The following is a 13613-nucleotide window of genomic DNA, read 5'->3' as shown; positions in this document are numbered from 1 at the left end:
GAAATTCTAAAATATCTGCCCAACTGCCGTGACATTGCCTCACCGCAATCCTGTGACTCGGATTCAAACCGAGATTGCTGTGGCCACAACGCAGAGTACTAACCACTATACGATCACGGCGAGCTACTTGGGCTGCTGCAATGTGACGTTCCACCTCTATCATAAGCTGTACTCCATCTGTGATGTCATGACTCATGTTTGAATTAAAGGTTGGTTGTGATGTTATCCATGAGAATAAGTGGACACCTGATCCCCAGTCACTTATTTAAGATCTCAATAATCAAGTCAGAATCCAAATGAAAGTCATCAAAGTGGAGCCAATTAGAAATAATATAGTTACACAAACCTGGCAATGGTGCGGCAGCCAGGGCCGATAATGGCCCGCCAGCCTGAGAGCAGGAAAGTGTGAGAGCAGTGATGGTCTTGTGAGAGTTTACAGCTGTTATTGACCCTGTCCCCTTCCATTGCAGAGTTTTCTCCCTATAAGAAGTGCAGATGCTCCCTCCGGGGTGCTAATAGTAAATTTATTTTTTTGCACAGGAGAAGTGCTCTTCGCCAATTGCACGTGCCAAATCATCCGAAGGCTACCACCATAAAATTCAGGCATTCATGTTCATGCGTCCTCCATGTTATGTCCTTATAAAGGGATGCATGTTCATGATGACTCCATGTCACACCTGCATACAAGGATGCATGTTCATGCCGCCTCGTTCTCTTGGCTTCATACAGGGATTTTATCTCCTCCCTGTCTCACCCTCATGCAGGGATGCAAGACCAATGCTCCTTCCCTTCTCGCCCGCATACAATGATGCACGTTCATGTCTTCTCGTTCTCTCGGCTTCATACGGGGATTTTATCTCCTCCCTGTCTCACCCTCAGGAAGGGATGCATGACCAATGCTCCTTCCCGTCTCGCCCGCATACATGGATGCACGTTCACGCCTCCTCCTTCTCTCGGCTTCATACGGGGATCATATCTCCTCCCTGTCTCACCCTCATGCAGGGATGCATGACCAATAATCCTTCCTGTCTCGCCCGCATACATGGATGCACGTTCACGCCTCCTCCTTCTCTCGGCTTCATACGGGGATCATATCTCCTCCCTGTCTCACCCTCATGCAGGGATGCATGACCAATGCTCCTTCCCTTCTCGCCTGCATACATGGATGCACGTTCACGCCTCCTCCTTCTCTCGGCTTCATACGGGGATCATATCTCCTCCCTGTCTCACCCTCACTTCCAACATGTGTAACTTCTTGTTCTCTTTGACGTCTGGGGCATGGGTGGCTACTGCACAGCTCTAGATGTCGCCCACCTGCAAGGTGCTATGGAAAGCACTTTTCCACATTGAACGTGCTATATTAACCCCCTCTCCCCAAATACAATAAAAATAAAGAAATATATGTGCTTCCATAATGTCTACCTTCTAATGTTTCATATGTGTAAGCACATTGTCCTCCTCCTGACCACATTCTAAAACTATGTGCAAATTGTTCCTTTCATAAACTGTCACTTCCTTGGCCCTTTATTTATAATGACTGTTATACTCTCTCTCTTTCCGCCACAGTATAAAAAAGCCTAGCACACCTCATGATTGGACTAAGAAATTCCTGTCATTTAGTTGGAAATGATTTTCCCATTATCCCCAAAAACTCCTCACTGTGTCTAAGAACGCTTTTTTTCACAGGACAATACAGATCAGATTTACTTGAAAGGTCCTTTCACGCGACTACAGAATGCCTCTCATTCCACTAAAAGATACACCAGTGCCTACAATAGCCTAGGACTAGACTATGAGTCCCAATGTAGAAAGACCACAAGTCCACAGATATGCCTGTTTATTTAAACATCTGTATTATCATCAGCGTGTGACTGTAAAGGCGGGACCTCGCGCTCTCTGTAAAGCGCTCCATTGGCAACATCAGTTAAATGTCGTTGATTCAATCCCTCGCGGATGTTGTTTTTATTCCCATTTGTAACTGGGAAATACTGTCGCTGCAATACATATGTCTTAATCAAGCTAGTGGTTATTGACGTAAATGGCAGTGTTATAATGTTTCATGTACGGCAAATGGCACCACATAATGCCCTCTTAATTAGATTTGGTTGAAATACATTACAGTCACCCGATGAAAAAGTGTGCAAAGAGCATTAAAGAAACAAAAGATTCATAACAGTAACAGGACATATCGAATTGTTTCAGTCCTCCACAGAGATTGCCAATGTATTAATGGAAATTCTAAAATATCTGCCCAACTGCCGTGACATTGCCTCACCGCAATGCCGTGACTCGGATTCGAACCGCAGAGTACTAACCACTATACGATCACAGTGAGCTACTTGGACTGCTACAATGTGACGTTCCACCTCTATCATAAGCTGTACTCCATCTGTGATGTCATGACTCATGTTTGAATTAAAGGTTGGTTGTGATGTTATCCATGAGAATAAGTGGACACCTGATCCCCAGTCACTTATTTAAGATCTCAATAATCAAGTCAGAATCCAAATGAAAGTCATCAAAGTGGAGCCAATTAGAAATAATATAGTTACACAAACCTGGCAATGGTGCGGCAGCCAGGGCCGATAATGGCCCGCCAGCCTGAGAGCAGGAAAGTGTGAGAGCAGTGATGGTCTTGTGAGAGTTTACAGCTGTTATTGACCCTGTCCCCTTCCATTGCAGAGTTTTCTCCCTATAAGAAGTGCAGAGGCTCCCTCCGGGGTGCTAATAGTAAATTTATTTTTTTGCGCAGGAGAAGTGCTCTTCACCAATTGCACGTGCCAAATCACCCGAAGGCCACCACCATAAAATTCAGGCATTCATGTTCATGCGTCCTCCATGTTATGTCCTTATAAAGGGATGCATGTTCATGATGACTCCATGTCACAACTGCATACAAGGATGCATGTTCATGCCGCCTCGTTCTCTCGGCTTCATACGGGGATCATATCTCCTCCCTGTCTCACCCTCATGCAGGGATGCATGACCAATGCTCCTTGCCTTCTCGCCTGCATACATGGATGCACGTTCACGCCTCCTCCTTCTCTCGGCTTCATACGGGGATCATATCTCCTCAATGTCTCACCCTCACTTCCAACATGTGTAACTTCTTGTTCTCTTTGACGTCTGGGGCATGGGTGGCTACTGCACGCTCTAGATGTCGCCCACCTGCAAGGTGCTATGGAAAGCACTTTTCCACATTGGACGTGCTATATTAACCCCCTCTCCCCAAATACAATAAAAATAAAGAAATATATGTGCTTCCATAATGTCTACCTTCTAATGTTTCATATGTGTAAGCACATTGTCCTCCTCCTGACCACATTCTAAAACTATGTGCAAATTGTTCCTTCCATAAACTGTCACTTCCTTGGCCCTTTATTTATAATGACTGTTATACTCTCTCTCTTTCCGCCACAGTATAAAAAAGCCTAGCACACCTCATGATTGGACTAAGAAATTCCTGTCATTTAGTTGGAAATGATTTTCCCATTATCCCCAAAAACTCCTCACTGTGTCTAAGAACGCTTTTTTTCACAGGACAATACAGATCAGATTGACTTGAAAGGTCCTTTCACGCGACTACAGAATGCCTCTCATTCCACTAAAAGATACGCCAGTGCCTACAATAGCCTAGGACTAGACTATGAGTCCCAATGTAGAAAGACCACAAGTCCACAGATATGCCTGTTTATTTAAACATCTGTATTATCATCAGCGTGTGACTGTAAAGGCGGGACCTCACGCTCTCTGTAACGCGCTCCATTGGCAACATCAGTTAAATGTCATTGGTTCAATCCCTCGCGGATGTTGTTTTTATTCCCATTTGTAACTGGGAAATACTGTCGCTGCAATACATATGTCTTAATCAAGCTAGTGGTTATTGACGTAAATGGCAGTGTTATAATGTTTCATGTACTGCAAATGTCACCACATAATGCGCTCTTAGTTAGATTTGGTTGAAATACATTACAGTCACCCGATGAAAAAGTGTGCAAAGAGCATTAAAGAAACAAAAGGTTCATAATAGTAACAGGACATATCGAATTGTTTCAGTCCTCCACAGAGATTGCCAATGTATTAATGGAAATTCTAAAATATCTGCCCAACTGCCGTGGCATTGCCTCACCACAATGCCGTGACTCGAACCAAGGTTGCTGCGGCCACAACGCAGAGTACTAACCACTATACGATCACGGCGAGCTACTTGGGCTGCTACAATGTGACGTTCCACCTCTATCATAAGCTGTACTCCATCTGTGATGTCATGACTCATGTTTGAATTAAAGGTTGGTTGTGATGTTATCCATGAGAATAAGTGGACACCTGATCCCCAGTCACTTATTTAAGATCTCAATAATCAAGTCAGAATCCAAATGAAACTCATCAAAGTGGAGCCAATTAGAAATAATATAGTTACACAAACCTGGCAATGGTGCGGCAGCCAGGGCCGATAATGGCCCGCCAGCCTGAGAGCAGGAAAGTGTGAGAGCAGTGATGGTCTTGTGTGAGTTTACAGCTGTTATTGACCCTGTCCCCTTCCATTGCAGAGTTTTCTCCCTATAAGAAGTGCAGAGGCTCCCTCCGGGGTGCTAATAGTACATTTATTTTTTTGCGCAGGAGAAGTGCTCTTCACCAATTGCACGTGCCAAATCACCCGAAGGCCACCACCATAAAATTCAGGCATTCATGTTCATGCGTCCTCCATGTTATGTCCTTATAAAGGGATGCATGTTCATGATGACTCCATGTCACACCTGCATACAAGGATGCATGTTCATGTCGCCTCGTTCTCTTGGCTTCATACAGGGATTTTATCTCCTCCCTGTCTCACCCTCATGCAGGGATGCATGACCAATGCTCCTTCCCTTCTCGCCCGCATACATGGATGCACGTTCATGTCTCCTCGTTCTCTCGGCTTCATACAGGGATTTTATCTCCTCCCTGTCTCACCCTCAGGAAGGGATGCATGACCAATGCTCCTTCCCGTCTCGCCCGCATACATGGATGCACGTTCACGCCTCCTCCTTCTGTCGGCTTCATACGGGGATCATATCTCCTCCCTGTATCACCCTCATGCAGGGATGCATGACCAATGCTCCTTCCTGTCTCGCCCGCATACATGGATGCACGTTCACGCCTCCTCCTTCTCTCGGCTTCATACGGGGATCATATCTCCTCCCTGTCTCACCCTCATGCAGGGATGCATGACCAATGCTCCTTCCCTTCTCGCCTGCATACATGGATGCACGTTCACGCCTCCTCCTTCTCTCGGCTTCATACGGGGATCATATCTCCTCCCTGTCTCACCCTCATGCAGGGATGCATGACCAATGCTCCTTCCTGTCTCGCCCGCATACATGGATGCACGTTCACGCCTCCTCCTTCTCTCGGCTTCATACGGGGATCATATCTCCTCCATGTCTCACCCTCATGCAGGGATGCATGACCAATGCTCCTTCCCTTCTCGCCTGCATACATGGATGCACGTACACGCCTCCTCCTTCTCTCGGCTTCATACGGGGATCATATCTCCTCAATGTCTCACCCTCACTTCCAACATGTGTAACTTCTTGTTCTCTTTGACGTCTGGGGCATGGGTGGCTACTGCACAGCTCTAGATGTCGCCCACCTGCAAGGTGCTATGGAAAGCACTTTTCCACATTGGACGTGCTATATTAACCCCCTCTCCCCAAATACAATAAAAATAAAGAAATATATGTGCTTCCATAATGTCTACCTTCTAATGTTTCATATGTGTAAGCACATTGTCCTCCTCCTGACCACATTCTAAAACTATGTGCAAATTGTTCCTTCCATAAACTTTCACTTCCTTGGCCCTTTATTTATAATGACTGTTATACTCTCTCTCTTTCCGCCACAGTATAAAAAAGCCTAGCACACCTCATGATTGGACTAAGAAATTCCTGTCATTTAGTTGGAAATGATTTTCCCATTATCCCCAAAAACTCCTCACTGTGTCTAAGAACGCTTTTTTTCACAGGACAATACAGATCAGATTGACTTGAAAGGTCCTTTTACGCGACTACAGAATGCCTCTCATTCCACTAAAAGATACGCCAGTGCCTACAATAGCCTAGGACTAGACTATGAGTCCCAATGTAGAAAGACCACAAGTCCACAGATATGCCTGTTTATTTAAACATCTGTATTATCATCAGCGTGTGACTGTAAAGGCGGGACCTCGCGCTCTCTGTAACGCGCTCCATTGGCAACATCAGTTAAATGTTGTTGGTTCAATCCCTCGCAGATGTTGTTTTTATTCCCATTTGTAACTGGGAAATACTGTCACTGCAATACATATGTCTTAATCAAGCTAGTGGTTATTGACGTAAATGGCAGTGTTATAATGTTTCATGTACTGCAAATGTCACCACATAATGCGCTCTTAATTAGATTTGGTTGAAATACATTACAGTCACCCGATGAAAAAGTGTGCAAAGAGCATTAAAGAAACAAAAGGTTCATAACAGTAACAGGACATATCGAATTGTTTCAGTCCTCCACAGAGATTGCCAATGTATTAATGGAAATTCTAAAATATCTGCCCAACTGCCGTGACATTGCCTCACCGCAATCCCGTGACTCGGATTCGAACCGAGGTTGTTGTGGCCACAACGCAGAGTACTAACCACTATACAATCACGGCGAGCTACTTGGGCTGCTACAATGTGACGTTCCACCTCTATCATAAGCTGTACTCCATCTGTGATGTCATGACTCATGTTTGAATTAAAGGTTGGTTGTGATGTTATCCATGAGAATAAGTGGACACCTGATCCCCAGTCACTTATTTAAGATCTCAATAATCAAGTCAGAATCCAAATGAAAGTCATCAAAGTGGAGCCAATTAGAAATAATATAGTTACACAAACCTGGCAATGGTGCGGCAGCCTGGGCCGATAATGGCCCGCCAGCCTGAGAGCAGGAAAGTGTGAGAGCAGTGATGGTCTTGTGAGAGTTTACAGCTGTTATTGACCCTGTCCCCTTCCATTGCAGAGTTTTCTACCTATAAGAAGTGCAGAGGCTCCCTCCGGGGTGCTAATAGTACATTTATTTTTTTGCACAGGAGAAGTGCTCTTCGCCAATTGCACGTGCCAAATCACCCGAAGGCCACCACCATATAATTCAGGCATTCATGTTCATGCGTCCTCCATGTTATGTCCTTATAAAGGGATGCATGTTCATGATGACTCCATGTCATACCTGCATACAAGGATGCATGTTCATGCCGCCTCGTTCTCTTGGCTTCATACAGGGATTTTATCTCCTCCCTGTCTCACCCTCATGCAGGGATGCATGACCAATGCTCCTTCCCTTCTCGACCGCATACATGGATGCACGTTCATATCTTCTCGTTCTCTCGGCTTCATACGGGGATTTTATCTCCTCCCTGTCTCACCCTCAGGAAGGGATGCATGACCAATGCTCCTTCCCGTCTCGCCCGCATACATGGATGCACGTTCACGCCTCCTCCTTCTCTCGGCTTCATACGGGGATCATATCTCCTCCCTGTCTCACCCTCATGCAGGGATGCATGACCAATGCTCCTTCCTGTCTCGCCCGCATACATGGATGCACGTTCACGCCTCCTCCTTCTCTCGGCTTCATACGAGGATCATATCTCCTCCCTGTCTCACCCTCATGCAGGGATGCATGACCAATGCTCCTTCCTGTCTCGCCCGCATACATGGATGCACGTTCACGCCTCCTCCTTCTCTCGGCTTCATACGGGGATCATACATCCTCCCTGTCTCACCCTCATGCAGGGATGCATGACCAATGCTCCTTCCTGTCTCGCCCGCATACATGGATGCACGTTCACGCCTCCTCCTTCTCTCGGCTTCATACGGGGATCATATCTCCTCCCTGTCTCACCCTCATGCAGGGATGCATGACCAATGCTCCTTCCCTTCTCGCCTGCATACATGGATGCACGTTCACGCCTCCTCCTTCTCTCGGCTTCATACGGGGATCATATCTCCTCCCTGTCTCACCCTCATGCAGGGATGCATGACCAATGCTCCTTCCTGTCTCGCCCGCATACATGGATGCACGTTCACGCCTCCTCCTTCTCTCGGCTTCATACTGGGATCATATCTCCTCCCTGTCTCACCCTCATGCAGGGATGCATGACCAATGCTCCTTCCCTTCTCGCCTGCATACATGGCTGCACGTTCACGCCTCCTCCTTCTCTCGGCTTCATACGGGGATCATATCTCCTCAATGTCTCACCCTCACTTCCAACATGTGTAACTTCTTGTTCTCTTTGACGTCTGGGGCATGGGTGGCTACTGCACAGCTCTAGATGTCGCCCACCTGCAAGGTGCTATTGAAAGCACTTTTCCACATTGGACGAGCTATATTAACCCCCTCTCCCCAAATACAATAAAAATAAAGAAATATATGTGCTTCCATAATGTCTACCTTCTAATGTTTCATATGTGTAAGCACATTGTCCTCCTCCTGACCACATTCTAAAACTATGTGCAAATTGTTCCTTCCATAAACTGTAACTTCCTTGGCCCTTTATTTATAATGACTGTTATACTCTCTCTCTTTCCGCCACAGTATAAAAAAGCCTAGCACAACTCATGATTGGACTAAGAAATTCCTGTCATTTAGTTGGAAATGATTTTCCCATTATCCCCAAAAACTCCTCACTGTGTCTAAGAACGCTTTTTTTCACAGGACAATACAGATCAGATTGACTTGAAAGGTCCTTTCACGCGACTACAGAATGTCTCTCATTCCACTAAAAGATACGCCAGTGCCTACAATAGCCTAGGACTAGACTATGAGTCCCAATGTAGAAAGACCACAAGTCCACAGATATGCCTGTTTATTTAAACATCTGTATTATCATCATCGTGTGACTGTAAAGGCGGGACCTCGCGCTCTCTGTAACGCGCTCCATTGGCAACATCAGTTAAATGTCGTTGGTTCAATCCCTCGCGGATGTTGTTTTTATTCCCATTTGTAACTGGGAAATACTGTTGCTGCAATACATATGTCTTAATCAAGCTAGTGGTTATTGACGTAAATGGCAGTGTTATAATGTTTCATGTACTGCAAATGTCACCACATAATGCGCTCTTAATTAGATTTGGTTGAAATACATTACAGTCACCCGATGAAAAAGTGTGCAAAGAGCATTAAAGAAACAAAAGGTTCATAACAGTAACAGGACATATCGAATTGTTTCAGTCCTCCACAGAGATTGCCAATGTATTAATGGAAATTCTAAAATATCTGCCCAACTGCCGTGACATTGCCTCACCGCAATGCCGTGACTCGGATTCGAACCGAGGTTGCTGCGGCCACAACGCAGAGTACTAACCACTATACGATCACGGCGAGCTACTTGGGCTACTACAATGTGACGTTCCACCTCTATCATAAGCTGTAATCCATCTGTGATGTCATGACTCATGTTTGAATTAAAGGTTGGTTGTGATGTTATCCATGAGAATAAGTGGACACCTGATCCCCAGTCACTTATTTAAGATCTCAATAATCAAGTCAGAATCCAAATGAAAGTCATCAAAGTGGAGCCAATTAGAAATAATATAGTTACACAAACCTGGCAATGGTGCGGCAGCCAGGGCCGATAATGGCCCGCCAGCCTGAGAGCAGGAAAGTGTGAGAGCAGTGATGGTCTTGTGAGAGTTTACAGCTGTTATTGACCCTGTCCCCTTCCATTGCAGAGTTTTCTCCCTATAAGAAGTGCAGAGGCTCCCTCCGGGGTGCTAATAGTACATTTATTTTTTTGCGCAGGAGAAGTGCTCTTCACCAATTGCACGTGCCAAATCACCCGAAGGCCACCACCATAAAATTCAGGCATTCATGTTCATGCGTCCTCCATGTTATGTCCTTATAAAGGGATGCATGTTCATGATGACTCCATGTCACACCTGCATACAAGGATGCATGTTCATGCCGCCTCGTTCTCTTGGCTTCATACAGGGATTTTATCTCCTCCGTGTCTCACCCTCATGCAGGGATGCATGACCAATGCTCCTTCCCTTCTCGCCCGCATACATGGATGCACGTTCATGTCTCCTCGTTCTCTCGGCTTCATACAGGGATTTTATCTCCTCCCTGTCTCACCCTCAGGAAGGGATGCATGACCAATGCTCCTTCCCGTCTCGCCCGCATACATGGATGCACGTTCACGCCTCCTCCTTCTCTCGGCTTCATACGGGGATCATATCTCCTCCCTGTCTCACCCTCATGCAGGGATGCATGACCAATGCTCCTTCCTGTCTCGCCCGCATACATGGATGCACGTTCACGCCTCCTCCTTCTCTCGGCTTCATACAGGGATCATATCTCCTCCCTGTCTCACCCTCATGCAGGCATGCATGACCAATGCTCCTTCCCTTCTCGCCTGCATACATGGATGCACGTTCACGCCTCCTCCTTCTCTCGGCTTCATACGGGGATCATATCTCCTCCCTGTCTCACCCTCATGCAGGGATGCATGACCAATGCTCCTTCCTGTCTCGCCCGCATACATGGCTGCACGTTCACGCCTCCTCCTTCTCTCGGCTTCATACGGGGATCATATCTCCTCCCTGTCTCACCCTCATGCAGGGATGCATGACCAATGCTCCTTCCTGTCTCGCCCGCATACATGGATGCACGTTCACGCCTCCTCCTTCTCTCGGCTTCATACGGGGATCATATCTCCTCAATGTCTCACCCTCACTTCCAACATGTGTAACTTCTTGTTCTCTTTGACGTCTGGGGCATGGGTGGCTACTGCACAGCTCTAGATGTCGCCCACCTGCAAGGTGCTATGGAAAGCACTTTTCCACATTGGACGTGCTATATTAACCCCCTCTCCCCAAATACAATAAAAATAAAGAAATATATGTGCTTCCATAATGTCTACCTTCTAATGTTTCATATGTGTAAGCACATTGTCCTCCTCCTGACCACATTCTAAAACTATGTGCAAATTGTTCCTTCCATAAACTGTCACTTCCTTGGCCCTTTATTTATAATGACTGTTATACTCTCTCTCTTTCCGCCACAGTATAAAAAAGCCTAGCACACCTCATGATTGGACTAAGAAATTCCTGCCATTTAGTTGGAAATTATTTTCCCATTATCCCCAAAAACTCCTCACTGTGTCTAAGAACGCTTTTTTTCACAGGACAATACAGATCAGATTGACTTGAAAGGTCCTTTCACGCGACTACAGAACGCCTCTCATTCCACTCAAAGATACGCCAGTGCCTACAATAGCCTAGGACTAGACTATGAGTCCCAATGTAGAAAGACCACAAGTCCACAGATATGCCTGTTTATTTAAACATCTGTATTATTATCAGCGTGTGACTGTAAAGGCGGGACCTTGCGCTCTCTGTAACGCGCTCCATTGGCAACATCAGTTAAATGTCGTTGGTTCAATCCCTCGCGGATGTTGTTTTTATTCCCATTTTTTATTCCCATTTGTAACTGGGAAATACTGTCGCTGCAATACATATGTCTTAATCAAGCTAGTGGTTATTGACGTAAATGGCAGTGTTATAATGTTTCATGTACTGCAAATGTCACCACATAATGCGCTCTTAATTAGATTTGGTTGAAATACATTACAGTCACCCATGAAAAAGTGTGCAAAGAGCATTAAAGAAACAAAAGGTTCATAACTGTAACAGGACAAATCGAATTGTTTCAGTCCTCCACAGAGATTGCCAATGTATTAATGGAAATTCTAAAATATCTGCCCAACTGCCGTGACATTGCCTCACCGCAATCCCGTGACTCGGATTCGAACCGAGATTGCTGTGGCCACAACGCAGAGTACTAACCACTATACGATCACGGCGAGCTACTTGGGCTGCTACAATGTGACGTTCCACCTCTATCATAAGCTGTACTCCATCTGTGATGTCATGACTCATGTTTGAATTAAAGGTTGGTTGTGATGTTATCCATGAGAATAAATGGACACCTGATCCCCAGTCACTTATTTAAGATCTCAATAATCAAGTCAGAATCCAAATGAAAGTCATCAAAGTGGAGCCAATTAGAAATAATATAGTTACACAAACCTGGCAATGGTGCGGCAGCCAGGGCCGATAATGGCCCGCCAGCCTGAGAGCAGGAAAGTGTGAGAGCAGTGATGGTCTTGTGAGAGTTTACAGCTGTTATTGACCCTGTCCCCTTCCATTGCAGAGTTTTCTCCCTATAAGAAGTGCAGAGGCTCCCTCCGGGGTGCTAATAGTACATTTATTTTTTTGCGCAGGAGAAGTGCTCTTCACCAATTGCACGTGCCAAATCACCCGAAGGCCACCACCATAAAATTCAGGCATTCATGTTCATGCGTCCTCCATGTTATGTCCTTATAAAGGGATGCATGTTCATGATGACTCCATGTCACACCTGCATACAAGGATGCATGTTCATGCCACCTCGTTCTCTTGGCTTCATACAGGGATTTTATCTCCTCCCTGTCTCACCCTCATGCAGGGATGCATGACCAATGCTCCTTCCCTTCTCGCCCGCATACATGGATGCACGTTCATGTCTCCTCGTTCTCTCGGCTTCATACTGGGATTTTATCTCCTCCCTGTCTCACCCTCAGGAAGGGATGCATGACCAATGCTCCTTCCCGTCTCGCCCGCATACATGGATGCACGTTCACGCCTCCTCCTTCTCTTGGCTTCATACGGGGATCATATCTCCTCCCTGTCTCACCCTCATGCAGGGATGCATGACCAATGCTCCTTCCTGTCTCGCCCGCATACATGGATGCACGTTCACGCCTCCTCCTTCTCTCGGCTTCATACGGGGATCATATCTCCTCCCTGTCTCACCCTCATGCAGGGATGCATGACCAATGCTCCTTCCCTTCTCGCCTGCATACATGGATGCACGTTCACGCCTCCTCCTTCTCTCGGCTTCATACGGGGATCATATCTCCTCCCTGTCTCACCCTCATGCAGGGATGCATGACCAATGCTCCTTCCTGTCTCGCCCGCATACATGGATGCACGTTCACGCCTCCTCCTTCTCTCGGCTTCATACGGGGATCATATCTCCTCCCTGTCTCACCCTCATGCAGGGATGCATGACCAATGCTCCTTCCCTTCTCGCCTGCATACATGGATGCACGTTCACGCCTCCTCCTTCTCTCGGCTTCATACGGGGATCATATCTCCTCAATGTCTCACCCTCACTTCCAACATGTGTAACTTCTTGTTCTCTTTGACGTCTGGGGCATGGGTGGCTACTGCACAGCTCTAGATGTCGCCCACCTGCAAGGTGCTATGGAAAGCACTTTTCCACATTGGACGTGCTATATTAACCCCCTCTCCCAAATACAATAAAAATAAAGAAATATATGTGCTTCCATAATGTCTACCTTCTAATGTTTCATATGTGTAAGCACATTGTCCTCCTCCTGACCACATTCTAAAACTATGTGCAAATTGTTCCTTCCATAAACTGTCACTTCCTTGGCCCTTTATTTATAATGACTGTTATACTCTCTCTCTTTCCGCCACAGTATAAAAAAGCCTAGCACACCTCATGATTGGACTAAGAAATTCCTGTCATTTAGTTGGAAATGATTTTCC

At 46.1% G+C, this 13613-nt stretch overlaps 1 non-coding gene across 1 annotated transcript; it reads right to left on the bottom strand.

Moving 5' to 3' along the window:
* Positions 1 to 9306: 9306 nt before the first annotated feature.
* On the bottom strand, positions 9307 to 9378 carry TRNAH-GUG (transfer RNA histidin (anticodon GUG)). Its single transcript has one exon. It is a non-coding gene; the product is annotated as a tRNA-His (tRNA).
* Positions 9379 to 13613: the final 4235 nt, after the last annotated feature.

Source organism: Ambystoma mexicanum (assembly GCF_040938575.1).
Source record: "Ambystoma mexicanum isolate Mex_15411 chromosome 12 unlocalized genomic scaffold, UKY_AmexF1_1 Mex_chr12_unloc.1, whole genome shotgun sequence".
NCBI lineage: Eukaryota > Metazoa > Chordata > Amphibia > Caudata > Ambystomatidae > Ambystoma > Ambystoma mexicanum.
The sequence above is the reverse complement of the archived record's forward strand: the minus strand, read 5'-3'. Positions and strand labels throughout refer to the sequence as shown.